Source organism: Molossus molossus, unplaced genomic scaffold, assembly GCF_014108415.1.
Source record: "Molossus molossus isolate mMolMol1 unplaced genomic scaffold, mMolMol1.p scaffold_m16_p_19, whole genome shotgun sequence".
Classification (NCBI taxonomy): domain Eukaryota; kingdom Metazoa; phylum Chordata; class Mammalia; order Chiroptera; family Molossidae; genus Molossus; species Molossus molossus.
The window spans coordinates 51,113,855-51,136,710 of NW_023425354.1; positions in this window are offsets into that span (position 1 = coordinate 51,113,855).

Consider the following 22,856-nt stretch of genomic DNA (forward strand, 5'->3'; position numbering starts at 1 on the left):
CTTGAGAAGCCTGTAGAGTTTCTCCAGATGGAGCTGGGGCACTGGGGAAGGGATGGAGATGTCGGGGAGAAAGGGCAAAGCAGAGATGTAGAAAAAATGAAGGCATCATGGAGGGAGGAAAGAAGATCAGAAAGGGAAGGGACCCCTGACAGTCTCCCAGTGGAGACTCTAGGGACTGACATGAGACTCAATAGGTAAGTTTTGAACCTCTCTAGACTCCATGTGAGCTCATGGTCATCTGACAATGCAATGATTTCCTTCCTTGTAATACACTGTACCTACCGAGCTACCAGAATACTGTGATGCAGCTAAGAACTCTGCTTCTGTAGTAACATTCCTTTTATATATATATATATATATATATATATATATATATATATATATATATATATCTTTTATGTATTTATATATATAATATATATATATAATTTTTCTTCATTGATTTTTAGACAGAGAGGAAGAAAGAGGGAGAGAGAGATAGAAACCTCGATGAGAGAGAACATTGATTGGCCGCCTCCTGCATGCCCACCATTGGGGATCGGGCCCACAACGTGGGCATGTGCCCTGACTGGAAAAACTGGTGACCTCTTGGTGCATGGGTCGATGCTCAGCCACTGAGCCACAGCAGCCAGGCTCCAGCAACATTCCTCAGCTTTCCATTCTCCCATCCAAGTACTGACCAGGCCCGACCCTGCGCAGCTTCCGAGATCAGATGAGATGGGGTGTGTTCAGGGGGGAATGGCCGTAGACAGCTTTTCCATTCTTAATGGTGGACTCTGGTTTCAACGCTGGCATTTCAGACGTTAGTTGGCCTCTAGCATGATCTCTGCCCTAAGGTTTGGCCCCTGCATGGTCAATTCCACGTCAGCTCTTTTATCAGCAGGGAATTGTTAGAACAAATATGATACATTCACACGCTAGGACACTTTGTGGCAGGCTGTTCACCAGTAATGGGCCTCCCTCCACTTTGAGGCCCAGGAACGCATCGCGCTTCCTTCTGATCTTGTGTTAGGTCTGGCCACGTGACTACTGTGGCCTATGAAATGCGAGCTGATGTGACTTCCACAGAGGTGGAAGTATTTCATTGCCAGTGGTCAACCTTCCATCCCTTCCTTCCTTCCCACCAGAGGACACCTGCAGCACTGAGTGAGCCAGAGGTCTAAGAAGATGGCACAGGGTGGTTATGCCAGGCAGAGCCCGACACACCAGTGGGGCTTGCAGCGTGAACAACAAACAGATTTTTTGTTGGAAAAAACAAAGTTAAAAAAAAAAAAAAAAGTCCAAACAGTGTGGCTCAGTGGTTGAGCATCTACCCATGCACCGAAAGGTCGCCAGTTTGATTTCTGGTCAGGGCACATGCCCAGGTTGTGGGCCAAATCCCCAGTGAGGGGCATGCAGGAGGCAGCCAGTCATTGTTCTCTCTCATCAATGTTTCTTCTCTCTAAAATCAATAAAGGAGAAAAAAAGTTTTTAAAAATTTTTGTTGGGTTAAGCCACTAAGATTCTGATGCTTTTAATATACACTTATGTATAAATTATAAATGCATACATATAAAACATTTTAGGTACAAGTAATATGTAATTTTAAATAGTAAGATCACTTTTTCATCATTTTACCGTTTTTCGCAATAAGTATATGTTATCCTTATAGAAACAGAAGTGTTACTTTTTTAATTAAAATTTTTTTTTATTGATTTTAGAGAGAGGAAGGGAGAGGGAGAGAGAGATAGAAACATTGGTGACAGAGAACATCAATTGGCTGCCTCCTACATGCCCCCAATGGGGATTTAGCCCACCACCTGGGCATGTGCCCTGACCAGGAATCGAAATGGCGACCTCCTGGTGCATGGGTTGATGCTCAACCACTGAGCCACACCTGCTGGGTTGTGTTACTTTTAACAGAGAGTTGTATTTGCTCTGTTGCTCTCACATATGCCTGCCTAAGTGGGTGGTTTGATTGGCTGACAGTTCAAAGCTATGAGCTTTGCTTTCAGATTTTCTCATGCACAGTTGTCTCATGCAGATGGTGCTCGAGGTGTTAAGCAAATGGGTGGTTTAGATGGAGACTTTCTCCTCCTTAGCGGTCACAGAAGCTCAGAAAATCATCAAGACAGAGGTAAAGTGGGCAGCCAAGAAGAAATGAGAATGATCCGGATGAAGAAAGTAGATGGGGAAATCCAGAGTAAAGAGCTTTCCAAGGGCCCATCTCACATGGTCTCTTGGAACCCTTTTTGCCCACCACCTTCCATCTACCCTTCAAGGATTAATTCAGATCCCACTTCTTCCATGAAGCCTTCCTGGACTTCTCCAGCCTTCAGATATCTTTTCTTTTCTTCCAGCTCCTGTAGCATTTAGAGTCTAGACCAGTGGGCTTTCCAGCACGATTCCTCGTGTTGTCCTGGAGCCCTCCTCATGACTCTCGAGTCATCAGAGAAGGCCCCATCTCCCTATCCTGTCCTTGCCAGAGCAGCTAAGAGAATCTGTCCCATGTTATGTGCTTCAGCATGCAAAGCATAGGTTCTGCTACTGCAACGAAAATTCTTTTGACAGGCTGCAGTATCTCCTCAGACACTTCAGCTCAGAAGGAGAGGGGACCAAAGTTTTGGGCCTCTGGCTTCAGTGAGGGAGAGATGAATTACACCCATCTGTAACCTGGTCACAGGGTGGCTCAGCCATGGTTGCCATAGGGACGGTCAGGACGCGCTCGATAGTAGAGGCAGCTGCGTGGCAGGGCCCTCCCCGTGCAGCCGGACGCAGCTATGTTGCCGGACACCGTCCATTCTGCTCGTCCCTTTTCCTGCTTCGGGACCCCAGAAACTGCTGCTCTGAGGATCCACGGAGAAGAACTTCTAGTACACGTTCTTGCCCTTTGTCCTTTTCTGGGAAACAGAGCAAAGCAAAGCAAAATCAAACCAGACTCCTGTGTGAAAAACCCAAGTCAGAGGGGACCTGAAGTTGGTGAGCGTCACAGGGAAGCACTGCCCAGATGGGTGAGACAGGGCCCCAGCTCCGTCCCGAGACTTTCTTCCTTGTCAGATGATCATGTACCCAGACCCTCCCAGGCTCGGGGCTGCCTTGCCCTTTGCGGGCAGGGCACTCTATTAAAATGCTCTTTCAGCCCTGGCTGGTTTGGCTCAGCAGTTGGAGAGTCGGTCTGCGGACCAGAGAGTCCTGGGATCGGTTCCCACTAGGGGCACGTACCAAACAATAAAATAAAATAAAATAAAAATAAATAAATAAAATGCTCTTTCTGATCCTAATGAAACCAAAGATAATATGGCTTAAACACAATGCTGAACACATTAAATACTTTATGTCCATTTTATAAATGAGAAAACTGAGATACAGAAAGTCAAATTACATGCATAAGACCACACAGCTAGTTGACTCCAAAGTGCATGCACTTAGCTACCCTGCAATTCTGTCTCTTTGGCTAAGCGGAGACTGACTTCCCCTGTAACTGCTGCTCACCTGTCCTCATTATTCTCTGGAGAAAGAGAGGACAGCTCCCCTTCCGCGGCGCGGCCCTGTGCTCGGATATAACGTGGTACACAAGGCACTCTGTGGTCTGGAAGCAGCGGGGTGACTGAGAAGGACAGGTGTACTCAGGAAGCAGCCTTGCGCTCCTGTGGTTCCCCTCCACTCCACACGAAACATCGCTGCGATCCCTTAAGTGTACAAGAAGGATTCCTGGTCATTATTCTTAACAAACAAGTGCACTGATCTCACATTCTGTCCAGAAAAAGGCTGACACCCTTGATTGTTGCTCTGCTAGCCAGCCCCTTTCTATAGCCCCGCATTCGGCCTGCAGAGGTGAATGGTCCCGGCTCCCCACACCGTCAGCTCACGCCCTGCCTGGCACCGCTGGATGCGGAACAACCTACGGGCCTGCACATGGTCTCTCGGGCCCAGGACTGGCGGCTGCAACAATACGTCATCTGTCTTCGCGCAGCCTTTTGGAAGACAATTTGGTGACAGACAATTTGGTGACTGACAGCATACACCATTGGATATTGACTAGTTGTTGTGCATGGGTTGAACTCCCCAGAAAGTCACCTCTCCTTCACCCTCGAAGAACGAAACCCACAATCATAGGATGTGGTATTGAAAGGAATGATGGTGGTTTTTCTAATCCAATTGGATCATTTTAGAGGTAAGGAAACTGACACCCAGAAACATGAGATCGTGTGGTCAGTCGGTAGCAGCACCAAAAATCAATTCCAGGTGTGACTGAGTCCAAAGTTCACCTTCCTAACCACCACTCTGGGCGTACTGGTCATGCTGGTCTCTAGCACACTGGTCTCTAGCTTTAGTGGGAAATCTGCACAACAGACATAACACAAGCACTGTAGAGAGTTGTGAGTACTCAATAGGATGTAATTTGTTATAGGCCTGGCACAGAGCCAAGCATGGCATAGACTCTCAATCAAAGGTGGCCAGCGCCACCAGCAGGGACTAGGGCCCACCCGCCTCTCATGTTTCCCTGGTGGGGCCCTTTGTGCTTCGTCCGTCTTCCTCCCAATCACTACAGGGGCAGGGACGGCATGGCTTTGGACACAGCATGATACGACAGCAAAAACCTGGCCCTCAGTGAGCTTGTGATTCAGTGGGAGACACAGGAACAATATCTACCTTACACATCTTTTCGGCAGAATTCAACACACCTGTGTGGTTCCTCCTCCTTGAAACCCTTGACTTTCGTGGTTCCCGAGACAGTACTGTCTCCTCGTACGTCCCACATAACCACGGACTCCTTGCCGGCTCCTCATCCCTTCCTAGATCTCTAAACGTGAGTGGACTTCGGATCTCTCCCCTCTTATCTCCACAGAGACCTTTGCTGAGGCCAAACTGCTTGAAGTCATTCTTGGCTCCTGCCTTTCCCTCGCCTCTGTGCAATCCATCAGCAGGTTCCGTCAACTGTACCTCCAAGACAGATCTATTTTGGAAAGAGTTGTTAGTGGTGGAGGTGTTGAGAATGGATGGGATCCGAAGTGGCTGCAGCATATGCTACATGTCTGGAAAAAAAAATAGGATGAAAAAATTCTCCTCAATTCTTCAAAAAATCACAGGAGCAGGCATCAATCATACTCACTCCTGTTACAAGGACAGTTCATGCTCTTGCTACCCTTGGGTTTTGTACCTCTGCAGGACTCCGTCCTTTGGCGTGGGGGTCTCCGGTTCCTTTTCCCGATGCAGTGAGGTGGTGATTCCCGTCTTACCATTTCATGTGCTCCAAGGAAGACATCAAACTGTCCTCTGAAGGCTGACTGAGGCACAGGTGCCGGGGCTTGTCTTTCCACATTCCCACCAACCCCACTGTGTCCGTGCCCCGTCCTCTGAGTCAGTGTCTTTGAAACGTCTTTCGATGTTCAGAGAAGGGCTCTCCATGTGGAGCAAGTGGGATGGAAACCAAACAAACATATGAATCAGGCATAGCAGGTGTGTCTTCTGCAGGATGGTCATCGAGTAACCTGCTGAACTCTACTGGGCGTCAAAATGGGGAGGAGCGATGGAGTTTCTCCACAGTGCTCATGCAAGTGACGACTGGGTGATCTGCAGGGGTCACATGGCTCCCCCTTATTCCTGAGTCCTGACAATGCTCAGAGCTTTCACTATGACACAGGGGAAAAGTTGGGTGGCTCCTTACATTGTCCATATTTTTCATCCTGGTCCCTCTAGTCTTGTCCAGACTCTCTATGTTTTCTCTTTCCTTTCCTAGACTGGTGTTGGGGGCAAAGTAGACAGGAGCCTTGTACTGACAGAGTCCATCCAAAATACGTGCTGGAGCTCCACACTGCCCCCTTCCTCCTGAGACCTCACACTTCAAATCTCGCAAGCAAGACGGTCATGCTGTCGGTCTGCTCCTGAGCCAGGTCTGTGGAATGTCTAGCTGACTGAATGGTGACGTTAAGAATGAGTAAAGACACATCCAAAATGACACATCCGAATCTCTCTACCAAGACTGCTTTGTTGTGGAGGAAGGGCCAGAATCGTGAGGAAGGCTATACCCATCGATCTAAGACCATGGGTGGTTGTAAGGAGTATCCACGTACATAGTATCACTTAATGTTCACATCAGTGCTGTGAATTAGTTACAGTCGGTGTGGATACAGGAGAGAGATGGAGAGATGGGGAGATGGGAGAGAAGAGAGAGGGTGAGAGATGAGAGAGAAACTGTACAGAGCTGGGACTCAAGCACAGTGCATGATTCAGTCCCGGGGCGAAACCCTGACCACCCATTCTGCTGACACACTTCCATTTCGGCCGGCGACTCAAATTACCTTTATCTGCATTTCTTCTAATTTGTTTTTAATTAGACATTTTCCAAGGGGGCAGAGGGAACCTGCATTGCTCCTAGGAGGATCTGAATTTCCATCCACCTGCCTGGAGCCCTTTAAGGACTTGGCTTCCATTCTTCTTATGGTGATTGAGAAGCCAAGGCGCTTCTGAAAAAGCTCTTCCTCTTTCTCTCTCTTTTTTTAAATTTATTTTTTATTTGTTTTTTGTTAGAGATGTTTCTCCTTTTTTCCCCATTGACACACTCCTCCTCATCCCCCCTCCACCCCGTCCTGTTCCTGTCTCTCTTTTTAAACAGCATGGAGGGAGGCTCACCTAGAGCCAAGCTCCTCAGTGCTTTGTGGCAGAGACCCCTTTACCTTCTGGGGTCGCAGCATGGTGGGGTGCAGATGCAGGGGTGGGGTGGTGCGCTCCTGAAGCTTGTACAGCTTGGGGCCTCTTCTTAAAAAAGAAAGGAAGCTCTGGCCCGGCCCGCGGACTTGCAGCTGAGTCTGGGTCAGGGTCGGGCTGCACCCAGCCCCACGGCCTCATCAGCGTGGCCGAGGAGGCGTTGCTGCGGGGGGTGCACCGCGTCCACCGTGCCCAGCGCGGACTTCGCGGAGCCGCGGGCCTCAGACCAGCGCCCAGCCCACCTCCGTGCTTGATCCAACGCGATGAGCCTGTGACCGTCAGCGTGGTGGGGCCTCCGTGCGGCTCCGAATCCACCTCTCCGAGGGGGACGACGAGCAGCCCGGGACCGTGGCCTCTGCAAACCGGTGCGGAGGGAGACCCCTGCCATGGTTGGCTGCAGCTGAGCCGTGGCTGAGGCCTGGCGGGGTCCAGGCCGGGGATGACATCGAGGAGTACTGCAAATGCACAAATGCAGAGACACATGGCTTCCGTTTCTCACAAAGAAAAATGTGTTTTTGTTTTTTTTAATGGTAGAAGAACTAATATTTGTTTAGATTGAGAAAACAGTCAAAACAAATTTCTAGAGCCTTGGGAACTCAGCTACCTTCTTTGAAAATCTCTTCAGACAATTTGGGAGAAAACAAACAGAACAGCTAAATGAACAGAACACTTTCTGATTACAAGCTGGTGTCCTGGAACAGTCTTCAGCCCCTAGTGACCCTAGCATTGCCGGGTCTGCAGGGGAGGAACCCCGAAATGAAGCTTCAAGGGGTTCTGCTGCGGGGAGTTGGGGAGGGTAGCGGGGCTGGCTGCCAATGGCTGCAGGGAAGAGGGCATGTTAGGGGGTTAATTACACTTCCTCCCTCCCTGGGCACGGGCTGGGCTCTGGGGAGGAGGCCGCATGCAGGCTGCCGCCCATGGCTGACACACTGAACAGGTTGGGCATCTCTGCTCAGGAGTCTGGGGATCCTGCAGCAGCCTGAGCCGCCCAGGGCAACTTTCAAAGTCCCGGTACCTCGTCCAGATTAGAGCCTTAAGCTTTCTCCGGAATGCGTCACTTCGGGAACATAGACTCTCTCCCCATTTTTACAGTGGAAATTTCCCTCCTGGTGTTTTTTTTAGCCCATGGGGAATGTAGACGTCTATTCCCTCTACCCATCTTGGGGACGACTGGGCGAGGGAACTTCGTCTCTCTGCCAGTCCCTCTTAAAGCTTCTCACACAGGCAAGGTGGGTTGCTACTCTGATGGTCCCCATTCTCTGGGTGTGTTCAGTGACCATAATGACAGGACACAAGGTCAAGGTAGATTCCCTTTCCCACCCTCACTCCCAGCCCTGTCCCTGTGAGTCAAGCATGTGCAAGGCCCCACCTGCCTCTCTTGGCTGGCTGGCCAGGCTGTGCATGATTTTCCAGCTTCTCCAGCAGCACCTGGGAGGACGAGGGCCCTGGCTGTCCTTGCTCATGTGCCAGTGGAACAAGAAAGCGTGGTTTGTCCACAGAACCAGGCATTTCCGTAGGAGGGGGACACCCTGCTGGGCTCTCTGGGCTTGTGCACTTGGCAGCAGCAGATGTGCCCGAGGTTCTGGTTTACAGTCTTTTTCATCTGTCTTGAGTGTCCTGTTTGACTACTTTCCCTTGATCGTCTCTCCTTCAGTTGAGAACCTAGAAGGAAAAAGAACCGAGTGGCAGGCTTCAAAGACCGAAATGCCCTCTGTGCCCTAAGCACTCGTAAACACACACATGCAATTTGCATATCATTTCGGGGCGACACAGACCTTTCTAAGGAAACCAAGGAGGGCCTCTAAAACAGCACTTCTCAAACACGATCGAGCCTATAACACATCCAGGGAATCGTGTTCGAACGCAGACAGGTGCGGAGGTCTGGAGTGGCCTGGACAGCTGGACGCTTCCAGGTGACGTCAGTGTTTCTCACGAGGAGCCTCCAGATCTGCTACTCAGAGGGGGTCCTGGGACCAGCAGGGTCCGCATCACCTGGGAGCTGTTATAAATGCTGACGCTCAGGCCCCACCCTAGACCTATGGAAACAGAAGCCTTGGCCACACTAGGTAGCTAATCGCGTCCTCATTTTTTATTTTCCTGCTAACTCATCTGGGGTTATAGCATATAAACAGTTGCAGCTGATCTGGGCAGGACTTGGTTAAAGGCCGGTCAAGTAGGAAAATCACTGATTTCCCCAAGGAGCCTCAGAGACACCGCTGACAGCTGGCCCTCTCTCCAAGTGCTGGAGGCTGCCAACGGGACCTTGCGAAATGTTTGTGGAAGGTAATGTGGCTGAATTAATGATGATGCAGGAGGCTTCACAGAGGTGATTCTTGACTCTTTTAATTGCACCATTTCTCAACCTTAATGCTGCCTCACTGCCATTTCTGAATTATATATCCACACACATCCAGAGACACACATTTCGTAGATTAATTCTCCCACTCAGACTGATAAACTACCCAACACATAATTTATACTCATTTATCTCTGTGCTAATCCAGACGATCGCTTTCCCTCCTCCTCGGTAACGGGGTGTTTGGAGAACCGCGCCTTCGCCGGCCTCCCTGTCTGCGCTGTCCGCGGGAGCCCTTTCCAAGCTGCGAAGGGGGTCAGGGCTGATCACCGACTATTTTCTGACTTCATTTCCGACTTCACCCTAATGAGGCTCTTTAACCACCAGGATGGTTCCGTACTTCACACACTGAAATGTATGCAGGGTGGGACAAACGTAGGTCTCTAGCTGTGAGCACACGAGACGCACAGTTTATTCTTGTATTATTAATCAATTATTGTGTTGTTTTCCAGACCAACAGCTGTAAACCTACGTTTGCCCCACCCTGTGTTTAGTTTCATCACAGACAAAACATGTTTCCGTCAGACTGTCTCCTTTCACACCCCCACCCACCTTTCACTACCACCCCATCGGCCCAAACTGTGTTCGGCCTTTTACACTGGAAACGCTGTTTTCTGCGGTCAGTGATCTGCTGTCCTCCTGGCTTCCCTGCCTCACTTTCTCAGATACCTCCCCTGACCCCAGGGCTGCAGAGGCTAAGACACCTGGGCTGTGTTACTGAGCCAGAGAGGGTTCTAGCCTCCCCCGCCTTCTCCAGCCCAAGGAGCAGAGGTCCACAGCTTCGGTTCCGCCTCGGTGGTCCTACCCATTGCTGCTCCTGACACCCCCGCTTGCCTGGCCAGGCACGTGGCACCCTGTGGGGCACGTCCTGTCCCAGCTAACACTGTGTCTGCCTTTAATCCCAGACTTCCTGGTCTTCCAGGCCCCTCAGGGGCTCTTGAGTTTTGTCTTCTTGCACTGAGATGGTGGCCTCCGTGTCTGGCAGTGTTCTGCTCATCTGGGCTTCCTGTCTTTCTGCTTCTCCGACCAACCAGCCCTGTCCTATGTGGGCAGGGCCCGGCAGGACCCAGGCTCGCATCAGAATCCAGACGTGAGCTTCCTTCAGGGACTTGGACCTAACTCCTATGACCCTCCCCAAGTCAGCCAAGTGGGCCAAGGGACGTGGAGAGCACCAGAGTCCTGTCGTGACAGTCCGGTGAGGGCCCAGACACCTGGTGGTAACCCAGCAGCCTCTCTTCCTTGGGTTTGAGGGTATGGCTGTGGGGAGGAGAGAGGGACCCTCTTTCTTCCACAGACAGCCCACTGAGACTAAGGAAATCGGTATAATGTTCCATAGTAAACCCAAATTAAGAACTAGCCCAAATATAGGGCCAAAAGGGACTTCATTCTTTTTTTTTTTTTTTTTTTCCTGGATACAACCAAACATGATAACTTTCCAAACTGTGGCAAATCTCAGGAGAACGTCAGCTGCCAGCTTAGGACTGTACCTGGGGAGAGGTGGGGTGGGGGGCAGGGCAGGGGAGGTTTCCAGAAGCTGTTGGCTATGGTCCGTTTGCTCCCTCACAGAACCTTAAGTTCACAGTGACTTCAACACTGACTGCAACCCCCCCCAGACGTAAGTCTTCCCCTGCCTGACCGTTTGCTTTGCCGAGCCCCTGCCCTGCTTAAACTGCGCAAAGTCCAACACAAAGACAGAAACTGTGCTACATATTTCAAACCCGGGGACCGACTAGATGAAACATGTTACAAAAGCATTGGAAGGGCTGAAGGAGCCACGGACAGGAAGGTGAGCTACCCCAGAGATCAGAAACGCAGGGAGCTACTCTTGCCCCTAGGGTGGGGGAGCAGAGTCGAGGGTCCCAGAGCCCAGGAGCATAGTGGTGGCTGTCGCTGCTCAGGACGGCTGCTGCTGTGATTCAAAGAAATCACTCCTGTCACTGGAGGTGACAGCTGCCTGCCACTGCGGGAACCAGGCCACCCCCGGAAGCCGCAGGGGGTGGCCGCTCTCACTGTCACCCACTCTACCGCCGCTGGGATGGACCGAGTACGAGAGGCTGGGAATGGCGCTGAGGCCAGACAGACAAATGACCGGCACACGCCTTACTCCTTCCGCCTGTCAGTCCTGCCTCCGCCTTCACTCTCCCCTCGCTGCACTCATTGGCTCAAGCGCTCACTGAGCACCGCCCACGTACCTGGAGTTATGCAGAACTGGCTAGATTCAGGAATACACAGATAGCAGCCTGTCCCCAAGATGCTTCTAGATCAGAAATAACCCCTCCCCCCTGCCTTTTCTCTCTCTTTTTCTGTTTGGCAAATCAAGACTTGCTTCACTTGCTTGGATACTTTTTGTTTAAAAATCCTAGGGTAACCTCTGACTGATTAGCTGTCAGTAGACACCTACTGAGAATTTATAATACAAATTGGACTCTACTAGAGGGAAAAAAATATGCAAAGTCCTTACCCTTGAGAACTTTCAGTCTACGGGGGAGACACAGTGCATGACAGTGAATAGAATGTTAATTGCAACAAGTTGGAGAACTGACTTCCTAAAGGCAGCTTGTAGGACAGCCAGGGGTGCCGGGGGTGAGTGGGATCCCTGCAGGCTTCACGGGAAGGAGGCTGGCTTGGATAAGAAATGGAAATACATGCCCGAGAGGAGGAGGCTGCCCATTTAGCCGTGCATACAGATGGGCCCCGAGGCTGTGCTCTCGCCAGCTTCTGGGCTGTGCAAACTTTCAACGTTAGGGGGCAAAAATGCAAGCAGAGTTCCAGTTCCTCCCTTTTCCACACCGTCTTGGTCCAATGACCTTGGGAGAGTCATCTGACCATCTGGGACCTCAGTGGCCTCGTCTATGACAAGGGCATGCTGATTCTATTCCTGATTTTCCATCCAAGGCTTGGTGCCCCACCTGAGATATGAGGTGGGTGGGGGGTGGAGCATCTAATTTACCTAATTTACCTGGAGGAAATGGAGTTCTAATGAAGACCAGCAGAAAAGCTTGGTCCATCTTTCCAGCCCATACTCTCACTGTTTTCTCTTCTCCCAGAGCCCCTGTCCTGGAGCTGCTGGGCTGCTGGGCAGACCCCAGGGTCATTTCCCTGGCTGGCCGGGGTGCGGCCCCTGCCATGGAGCCAGCGGTGTGCAGGAAGCAAGCCCCTTACTGAGCAGCCTTCCTCAGAGCCGGTGCGAGGAAAAGCTGCCCAGCGGACCTGCAGGGCAGGAGCTGACCAGGGATGGGCTCTCCTGTGTCCCCTACCCCCTTCCTCGGGTCCTCTGCCCCTAGCCTAGGCCCCTCTTCTGCCGCTCCCACAGGCTAGTGTGTGCTTGCGGACACCTCTGGATCCATAGGCTGTCCCCGTAATGAGCAGTGACAGCTCATTGCATTGCCAGCTTGCTTCTCTGGCAGGGAGGTTAAGGGCTGGTGAGGCTCATTAGCATCTGCCTGGAAGGGGACCAGGCCGTCCAGCTCTTCCTCCTCCCAGACCATCCTCTCCTCCCAGGCCCCCGGGCTAGCAGTTCCCAGCTGTGCGTCTCCTTCACCGGTGTGTCGGTGTGTCGTGAGCAGTTGCAGAGAGGGGCACAGTGAATTGTTGTTTGATAGTAGTGACGGAAGGCACGCGTGTGCACGGGTCCCCTTGAGAAAAGCACAGTACATTGAAACAGTCATTTCCATCAGTCGAATTCCAAAGTGCTTTTATGAGTAGGGGGAAAAAGGTGGAGTCACCAGGAGCTGGGCTCACACACTGTGGGCTTGTCGCTGGGAAGGTGATGTGAATGTCATCCATGGCACTGTAGCCAGTGAAGGAACACTGGGATCATGACCGCTGGCTGTCCTGCCTCCTTTCCTCAGTGTTGGCTGGGACAGGCAGAGATGAAGCCGGGATGTCATGGATCCTCTTAGGGAGCCAAGGGTTAGGACATCTAACCAAGGGGCCCTCTGCAACAGTGTGTCTGGAGCACAAGTGGCATCTGAATCACCCAGGATCATGTTCCAATGCAGACTTGGATTCAGTAGGTCCACAGAGAGAGGAGTTGGGGATTTTCAGATGCTGCTGTAAAAAACGGGGAAATTTGGTGAGGCCTTTGGAAGAAAACCACCCACGCCTTGTTTAAGTCTTAAGGCTACGTGTTTTCCTAGATGGCCTCTTTTCCTGGGGCAACTTACAGGCTTCTCAATGCAAATCCTCAAAGAGAACATCTATGTGGGACCCCAGTGACCATAACTGGAGCTGGGTATGCCAACGGATTCCTGCCTGCTATTTTGGGTCGACTGGCCTACTCACGAAACACAGTTACATCACACTTCTCCAGAGTTTGCTGAGATCAGAGATGAATCAAACTTTACAGCTAGAGGGGACTATACAAAGTCTTGAGTTCAATTTTTTTTATTTTAAAGAAGACAGAGCTAAGGCCCAAATGTTTAAATTATTGGCTTAACACCTAACACAGGGCCTGACCTGTTAATATTGGTTGACCCAACTGATGAAACATCCAGTGTCACCTCTTATAAAGTTCATCAGAAGAAGATGAACGTTCTTGTTGTTTTTGCAACTTTCTACGTTGAGAGCTGAAACTCCATGTCTCCAGGGCTGAGGACCCAGTGTGGCTGAGGGGCACGGGCTGGTGGGGACCTCCGGGAGACTGATGGCACTTGATTTTCTAGAGAAGTCAGAAGCCTAGGGATTTAGGTGGAATCTATTTTTAAGTATGGGCAGAGAATTCACATTTAAAATAGAGTATTATGTGACCAAACAAGACAAGTTGCCAGGGCAGACACACCTGCTTGTGGTCCCTCTGATTTTCAGGGAAGCCAAGGGTTGAAACATGATTTTAGTTCACAAGTCTGTTTGGGTGTCTCAGTGCAGAGCCAAGGTCCAGGAGATATTTCTTTAGCTTAGTCAGAAAGAGAACTTCATCCCTAAAGAAAGAAGGGAGACTAGCTGACCGGATAGAGACCACGGATCAGACTGCAGAAGTCTCTGTCCATGTACCAGAGGAAGATAAAATGTTTGAAAGTTTTAACTCAGCTTGGGATGTACTTAGACATCACCTTCGGGATGGGTGTCTTTTTACTCTAAGGCAAGTGACTGGGGATTTTTTTCTAAGCTTAACAACTCACTAAGTGACTAATCCACGAAGGGTTTCCTCATCGACATACACACGAGGTTAGGAAACCCAAGCATGTTGATTACAGGACCATTGGATCAGGTACAAACTGCAATGTGACTGTATGTTCAACTGAGATATTGTACAAATATTTCATCGATGTGCATACAGAAAACATGCATGGAATCTACACATAGGAAGTACACACAAGAAACCGTACATTGAATTTCCACAAACGGAACATGCCTACATACCCAGCACCCATGTCAGAGAAGGACATGACCAGCACTCCAACAGTCCCTAAGTCCCCTCCCTCAACACCCCAGGGGACCACTATCCTGACTTCTAACAGCGTCGATCATCCTTCTTTGTGTACACATGCGTCTGATTTCTTTGTGTCAACATTGTTTGTAAAATTAACTCATCCGTACTGTGTGTAGTTAGGCAGTGGTTCTCAACCTGTGGGTCGCGACCCCTTTGAAGGTCGAACGACCCTTTCACAGGGGTCGCCTAAGACATAACAGTAGCAAAATTACAGTTATGAAGTAGCAACAAAAATAATTTTACGGTTGGGGGTCACCACATGAGGAACCGTATTAAAGGGTCCCGGCATTAGGAAGGTTGAGAACCACTGCTATAGTGGATTATTTCTGCATAGTATTCCACTGCATGTACCACACGATATCTGTTCTGCTATTGATGTACATTCTGGGATTATTACAAATGGCACTGCTATGAAATTTCTGATACATTTTGCTAAACGTATTTACACATTTCTTGGGATGTAGACCCAGGAATGGAAGTGCTGATCACAGGGTGGGCCTGTGTTAACGCTACTCCATGCTGACAGGTGTCCAAAGTGACTGTCAGTTCCCATTCCCGCCAGCCTATGAGTGCTCTGCTTCTTCCACACCCTGCCCACCCCTGGTTGTTGAAAGACAAAAGCTTAGCTTGGTTTTTCATTTGGTGGAGGTGTAGTGTATCACATCTTCGTTCTCATCGACATTTTCCTGATGACAAATAAAGTTGACCACGTTATGGATGTTTAGTGGCCATCTGGATATCCTTTGCTACAAAGAGTCTGTTCAAATCTTCTGCCCATTGAAAAGAAAAAAAGTTATCTTTTCACTCTCTTAATAATGTCTTTTGATAAAGAGAAATTCTTAACTTGAATGTGGACCCATTTGTCTTTATGGTTGTTTCTTTTGTATCTTGTTTCTTTTGTATCCTGTTTAAGAAATCTTAGTCTATTCAAGGTCACAAAAATGCTTTCTTTTAAAAGCTTTTATTAAGTTTTACCTTCCACATTTCAAATAGAGCAAGCCTCTTTTCATCTTTTAAAGATCTTTTTTCCCCCCAGGCCCAGTACATCTAAAGGGAAGCATGATGAGGGGCAATACCCCCAAAAAGACAGAAATAAGGATCTGAGACCAGACTGGCAGACTCTCCCAGGCGCCAGCTGTTCGAGGTGGGGCACTTGCTTAGCCTGTTTCTTAGGGGTAATTGTTCTGCCTTCCTTGTGGTTTTCCTATGAGAACAGACTGTGTTAATCCACCTACAAGGTTGATAACAGTACCTGCCACGAATGAACATTTACTAAGGGTTAGTTAATAACAAGCTAAGGAAGAGATCGGAGTGAAGAGGAGGAGGAGGGGCAGTGGGACATCAGCGTGTGGAGAACGGTGGAGAAGACACAGAGGAAGGGCAGAAAGGGCCCCTGGTCTGGATCCAGCTCCAAGTTAGTTCATGGGTCACAGGCTGTCCGAGTGCAAAAGCCAGAAAGTTCCGAGGAGTTCACACCGGGAGTGCAGGGTTGCGAAGCCAGGGTGGTAGGAGGCACCGGGTCACATTCATGGCCTCCCCTGGGGTGGGGAGAGCAGGCCTCTGGTGCACCAATTATTTTAAGCAGGAAATAGATAATGATCCATTAAACCGGTTAACATGGGGAGCAGCTGTGGTTTGGAGCGGAATCAGTTCTGCAGCCGGTCCAGCAGCTCAGTTCCCCCTTCCAGCTTCCAGGAGGCAGACCCTCCTCTGGGCCGAGCCGGTGTCACCGACAAGGTCGGTGGGAGGACAGACACTTGACCTTGAGCCCAGGGAGCAGAGGCTTGAGCACCAGATCATTTAGTGAGTTAAAGAACTCCTCGAGAGAATTTCTGGAAGTATGTGTATCTCTTCTCTTCAGGTAAATCTCTGGCACATCTAAAATAATCACATACCCCTTAGTCCACAACAGGAGTTGGCAATCTTCATCTGTGCAAATCCAGGCAGTAAATACGTGATGGGCCCCATGGTGTCTGTTGTAACGTCTTCATTCTGCCATTGATCATGGAAACAGCCCTAGACAACATGTAAACTGGTGAGCATGACCACGTTCCAACGCAACTTTATTTATGGACACTGAAATCTATATTTTATATAATATCCATGTCACAAAATAATAGTATTTGGGTTTTGCCCTCCAACCATTTAAAAATGTGAAATCAGCCCTGGCCAGTTTGGCTCAGCGGTTAGAGCATCAGCCCGTAGTCCAGAGGGACCCAGGTTCGGTTCCCGCTCAAGGCATGTACCTTGGTAGTTTGTCCCTGGCCCTGGTTGGGTTGTGCGAGTGGCAACCACTCGATGTGTCCCTTTCACGTCAACGTTTCTCTTTCTCTCTCTTCCTCTCTCTCCCTCCCACTCTATCTGAACAAAAAATGGAAAAATGTCCTCGGGTGAGGATTAAAAAAATAAATAAATAAAATAAAAATGCGAAATCATCCTTAATTCATGGGCCGTGGGGATGTAGTCTCGGTCAAAGACAGTGGTTTTCAGAGCATGGTCGCTGGACAAGTTACATCAGCGTCACCTGGGAACCTGTCAGAGAGGAGTACCTCAGGCCCCACCCAGGCAGACCTGCTGCATCAGGAACTAGGTGACCCCACCAGCTGATTCTGTTACACATTCAAGTGTGAGAACCACAGGTCTGGAAACCCAGTTCTTCCGTGCACTTATTCTAAGCCAATTTTCCTCTCAGACAGTTTTTGTCTCTATCTTTTTACGTTAGACAAGCCGGTCGACCTGACACCCTAACCTCCTTCTGAGAAGTCCTTCCCCACAGCTGCTTGTAGGGGCAGATTCCAGACAATTGCTGGCTGGGGTCCATGTCCTTTACCACGTGGGTCTGGCAGCACTGGACACACGATCGGAAATCTGGTCGCAGTGGTCATGTGTCATGAGGGCTAATCGGGTTCCTCTTGTGAGGACTTTAACTAGATTACGTAGGTAGAAAATCATTCACTTCCATGGGGAGCCTAAGTATAAACCCAAAACAGGAAGAGAGAGGGAAAACAGGCAGCTGTCATGAGGCAGAAGGAGGTGCAAGGAGGAAGCAGGAGCCCCGGGGACGCTAACATTGAGGGTGATGGTTAATCAACAGAAACGCACCCTTACAGAAGGGTCCAGCAGAGGAGAACTGAGGCACGTTGCCAGCCAAGCACCGGGCTGGAGGTCAGAAGATATCACCGAGAGGGCAGCACGGATGCCTGGTCACTCAGCTGCTTTGTACCCTGAAGCTGGAGTCCGCCTCTGGAGTCTGGGAGCCCTGGTCCCCGCACAATTCCTCATCCCATGGGAGTCCTGCCAACCAATAGCTACGGGGTGTGTCTGTTCCTTGGTGCTGAGGAGCAGAAAGCTCTCTCCATGAGCAGAGCGCTGCAGCCTCACCGCCCTGTTGAAGCTTCCCCAGCACGCCACACGTGGGCGCTCCTGAGTTCCCCTCCTCTCGTGCATGCCCCCAGATCTTCCTCTTCAAGACTGCGCTTCGGGAACCTTCCCAAGTAGATCTCCCTGGATTCCCGGCTCCTCCCCGCTGTCTGGTTAGTCCTGCCTCAGGGCCTGCCTCCTGCATCGACAGCCCTCTGCCCCTCATTCTGCCCTGTTTCGTGTACCTTTGCAGGTCTGCTCACCTGAAGTGCCAGGGATCTTGGGGTTCCCGCCATGGTCAGCACAGACCCTGCACGTGATCAAAGCTTCATCCAAGGTGGAGGAGATCACAGAAGGTCCCCCCACGCTGGCACAACCCCTCCCCCCTCACTACCCACAGACATGTTAGAGGCCAGAAGACCAAGGTCCAGACAGGTGACCGGATTTGACAACGTTAGCTGAACAGCACTCTGGGAGGGGAAAGACCAGGCGTCCCTGGTGGCTGCCCTCTCCAAGCCCCGGTCTCCTTCACACTTCTAACTCCCTTCTCCACACTTCAGCCGAAGGGACCTGAGATCATTTCAAGGGCTTTCAGTGGCCGTCTGCAATTAGCTGCAGGGAAATATGGCCAGTCAGTCAGCTCTGGCATGCTTCCAGGACTGTCACCAACCTGCTCGGAGCAGCCAGACTTAATTATCTTGTTGTCTTTTCTTCTTTCAAAGTGTTAATCTCATTTGTGAGGCTTTCTGTAAACAATTAGGTAAGCAAAGGCGTTTAATTTGAATGAAGCATGTTTAAATGAAGTAAGTGTATTTTACAAACCACTTGCAGGCTCTGAAAACCTCACTTGACTGCTGTCGTTGGCAGAGGACCTGCATCTCCCTCTAAGATCACTAGAAGCACACTCCTGGGGTGCAGACACTCAGGCCCGGAGCCCCAAAGAGAGTGCAGGCTGGTGTTTTCTTCAAGTTCAACCTTTTCAGACCCAACAATGAACTCACTAAATTAAACTAAAGAGTCATTTAATTGCAGTAACTGATGGCTACTTTGGCAGAAAGCAAGATGCAGAACAGCGTTTCACAAACTGGTCCCATGGAGCACCTGGTGGTTGTTTCTGCTTGTTTACCCAGCTGTCCTCCCTCCAGGAACCGTCATCCTTATCTTCTCTGGGTCTCAGTCCTCTGCTATTTTCAGTCCTTACTATTCCGGGCTGGCTGAGCCCTGAACACCCAGCTCAGGGTAGGAGTGGATGGTCAGCTGTACCGCGCTGTCTGGCTGCAGCTGTTGGTTTGGGATGGACAGGTGACCAGGGCCAGGCTAAGGAGAGCCAATCACGGGATGCTTTCAGGACTACAGCAAGAGCAGCGCTCCCTCTGCTGGCGGTGGTAGGCTGTAAGAATGAGTGTCTGGTCCCGTATCGGCACTTACATTGCCGCTTTATGTTCTGAGTCATAGCTAGTTTAAAATAAAACAAGTTCCCTTATATCTGAAAAACAAAAAGCTTAAAAAAATAGCAATATTTTAACAAAAAGATATAAAGATTATCATCCTCAGCGCATTCAGTCCCGTATAAGGAATTCTTGTCTCTCTTGGTCCTTTGTCAGCAGTTCATGAATCCAGTTATTCTTGAGAGCTTCATCAATCTTCATCCAGTTTAAAGGTGTGGTCTTAAAGTTTATTTTTAGGAAACTCTGCTTTAGGATAAGTTAGAGTCTTTTTCGTGGGTCTTTCTGAAGATGAAACACACTTGCAAAAGCACCAGAATAAAACAATGACTGTAAATGACAAAAAAAACCACCTTACATGACATGGTCATAGATCCGATTATAATGCATCGACAAAGAAATAGCATGGCTCAACTTTCTATCTCTTTTATGTCCCAGCTCCTGACCTGGCCAATCCATATATCTGTGTGGGAGCCTAAAATAACACGGTTCCTCGCTCTTCCCTCTCTCACAGAGGCAGCACTGGGGTTCCAGCCAAGGCAGCCTCCACCCGACATCCTGGCTCATTCCCTGCAGACCCAGGTGGGCCGAGGCTGCTTCTGACTGAGCGGGAGGCAGAGGCAGGCCCAAGATGGAGACAAGACTGGGCCCCTTGATCCCTCTTTGTCCTGAAAGCAGTTTCCTTCTGGAGGGGGTTGGAGATAGAAACTTTGAGCAATAATGACTAATAGGACTGTGCTACCATCACAGCCTCTCCCACGTCAATGGGGCTCCCAGGTTGGAGAAGTGTTTCCACATCCAGCCTCTCAGCTCCTCTCTCAGTCCACAGGGAGGTGGGGCATCCCCCTGGCTTCCTGGGAGGCCGAGCATGTCCGGTCTGGACTTCAGAGGCAGAAAAGAGGGGTCGAATCCCAGCTTCATGAGTTCCTGGTTGAGCAGCAGTGGGAAACTCATTAACCTTGTAGGTCTCAATCGCTTTATCTACAAAAGGGGTCAACAGGAACAGATAGTGCTGTTGTGTGGAATAAATGCGAGATCTTATTTTTTATTTATTTATTTTTATTTTTTTATTTATTTTTGTCCTTACCTGAGGACATTTTCCCATTTTTTGTTCAGATAGAGTGGGAGGGAGAGAGAGGAGGAGAGAGAGAGAGAGAAACATCAATGTGAGAGAGACACATCGAGTGGTTGCCACCCACGCGACCCAACCAGGGCTGGAGACAAACTGCAACCAAGGTACATGCCCTTAGCAGGAACCGAACCCAGGTGTCGCTGGACTGCAGGCTTATGCTCTAACCGCTGAACCAAATTGGCCAGGGCATAAATATGAGATCTTAATATGCATAAGAGTACTTAATACATTGTCAAGCCTGGCTGGTGTTACTCAGTGGAATGAGTGTTGTCCCATGGACTGAGATGTTCCAGTTCGATTCCCAGTCAGGGCACACGCCCCACGTATAGGCTTGATCCCCAGTAGGGGGCGTGCAGGAGGCAGCCAATCAATGTTTCTCTCACATATCAATGTTTCTATCTCTCTCTCCCTAAAAAAAATTATGCAAACATATTGCAAAAAACATATTGTCTAATCAAGTACTCAATATAGGGTAGTTGTTTGTTTAAAAAAATTGTTGTGTGTGTTAAGTTGGCACATGGACCCAAATTTATGGTGCAAAATTTCCTTCCACTTTATCACCAACACTGAATACCTGGGAATTCAATTCTGTTCATTGGCATAAGGAATCCATTCACTTGCTAAAGGCTAGGCTGGCCTCTTCCCTAAAACCTAGAGCTCCAGAATACTTTAATCTTCTAGATTAAATACTTTAATCTCAGAGTTCTCACATCTACACTAGGAAATCCTGCCGCTACTTCAAATTAATCATGTTCCCGATTGAATTTTGAGCGCAGACTCCACACATCCATGGCACACTGACTGGTTTTCCAAACAACTGCATTTTCATCCTCACTACCTTATTCATTCAGGTTCTCAGCTTATGACTCTTCTGCATTCCTTCATCTCATATTCATAGATGCCTGATGTTCTACGTAGTTCAGTTCAACCCTCATTTCCTGATCCCTATGCAGGGCCTGGCTCTGTGCGAAGTCCTAGGATACAGGGATGAAAATTATATTGTCTCTGCTCGCAAGGCTCTCACAGTCTTGTAGGGGGAAAGGGAAGTTACCTGACTTTTAAGCTAGATGTGGAATGGGTCAGTCATTAAAAACATAAAGACCAAAAATAAGGCAAAGGCTGAAGGGGTACCTAAGGGGCAATAGTTGATATCACCAGGAGGAAATGCTTGAGTCAGGGAAGAGTTCTCAGCAGACCAATAATGGAAAAGCAGGGGGCAGAAAGCATGTTTAATGAAAACAAAAAGCTCGTGAGTAGAATAGAGGCAAAACGTTTCATGACCTTGTGGAAGTTGCTGGAGCAGAGATCGGGGGGGAAGAGATTTTCTGAGGTGAGGCACCCTGAGGCCTTGACCACATGGCCACAAATCTGAGCTGTTCTGGAGGAAATGGGGGGCTCAGCTGCTGTAGGGAAGATATGTGATCCGATCTGTAATCTAGAAAGCATACCAGGTGCAGTGAGGTTCTATGGAACAACCAAAGACACCAAATAGTCACAGCAACTTGGAAAAAGAAGAAGAAAGTTGGAAGAATCACACTACTGAATGTGAAACTATCCAACAAGGCCATAGTAATCAAAACAGCATGGTACTGGCATAGAAACAGAATGAAGGTCAATGGAACAGAATAGAGAGCCCAGAAATAAACCCACACATATATGGTCAATTAATATTTTAAAAAGTAGATAAGAACACACAATGGGATAAAGATAATCTGTTCAATAAATGTGTGTGTGTGTGTATATATATATATATATATATATATATATATGCAAATGAATGAAACTAGACCACCTTCTTACAACACAGGGTCTTTGGACAAGACAGTGCTGGTGGAATCGTGTACAGACATGGAGATGGCCTGGGGGAGATGATGAGCATCTGGTAACTAGATGGACATTTGGCCAGTATGTGTCTGAAATGGACCCAGGTCTGGAACCATGGAGGTGCTCCTTGGTGCACAACCCACCCAGGGTGGAGGGAGCTGGGCTGCCCTTTATGCTGAGCTTATGCTTATGCAGTTCTGAGTCATTGGATAATTGGGACACTGAGGCACATACAGAGGCAGGAACTGCCCAAGGTACGTGACATTCACAGTCCAGAGTTCAGGGATGTTCAGACCTTCCAGGCCAAGGCTCCAGCCTCTCCCACAGAGTTGGTTTGGAAATTAGAAATCCTGACATATGGGGAAGCTCCAGCCTAGCCCTCTGTATGTGGGGGCTGTTTTGTTCTGGGATCCAGAGTGAGAGCACTGGATGCGCGCGCGCACACACACACACACACACACACTCACACACACATTCACTCACACACACACACACATTCACACACACATTCACTCATACACACACACACACACACACACACACACACACTTGATGTGATAACTACGGATGGGATTGGAAGAAAAGCAGACAAAGGGAGGTGACAACAGGAAGGAAAGTGAG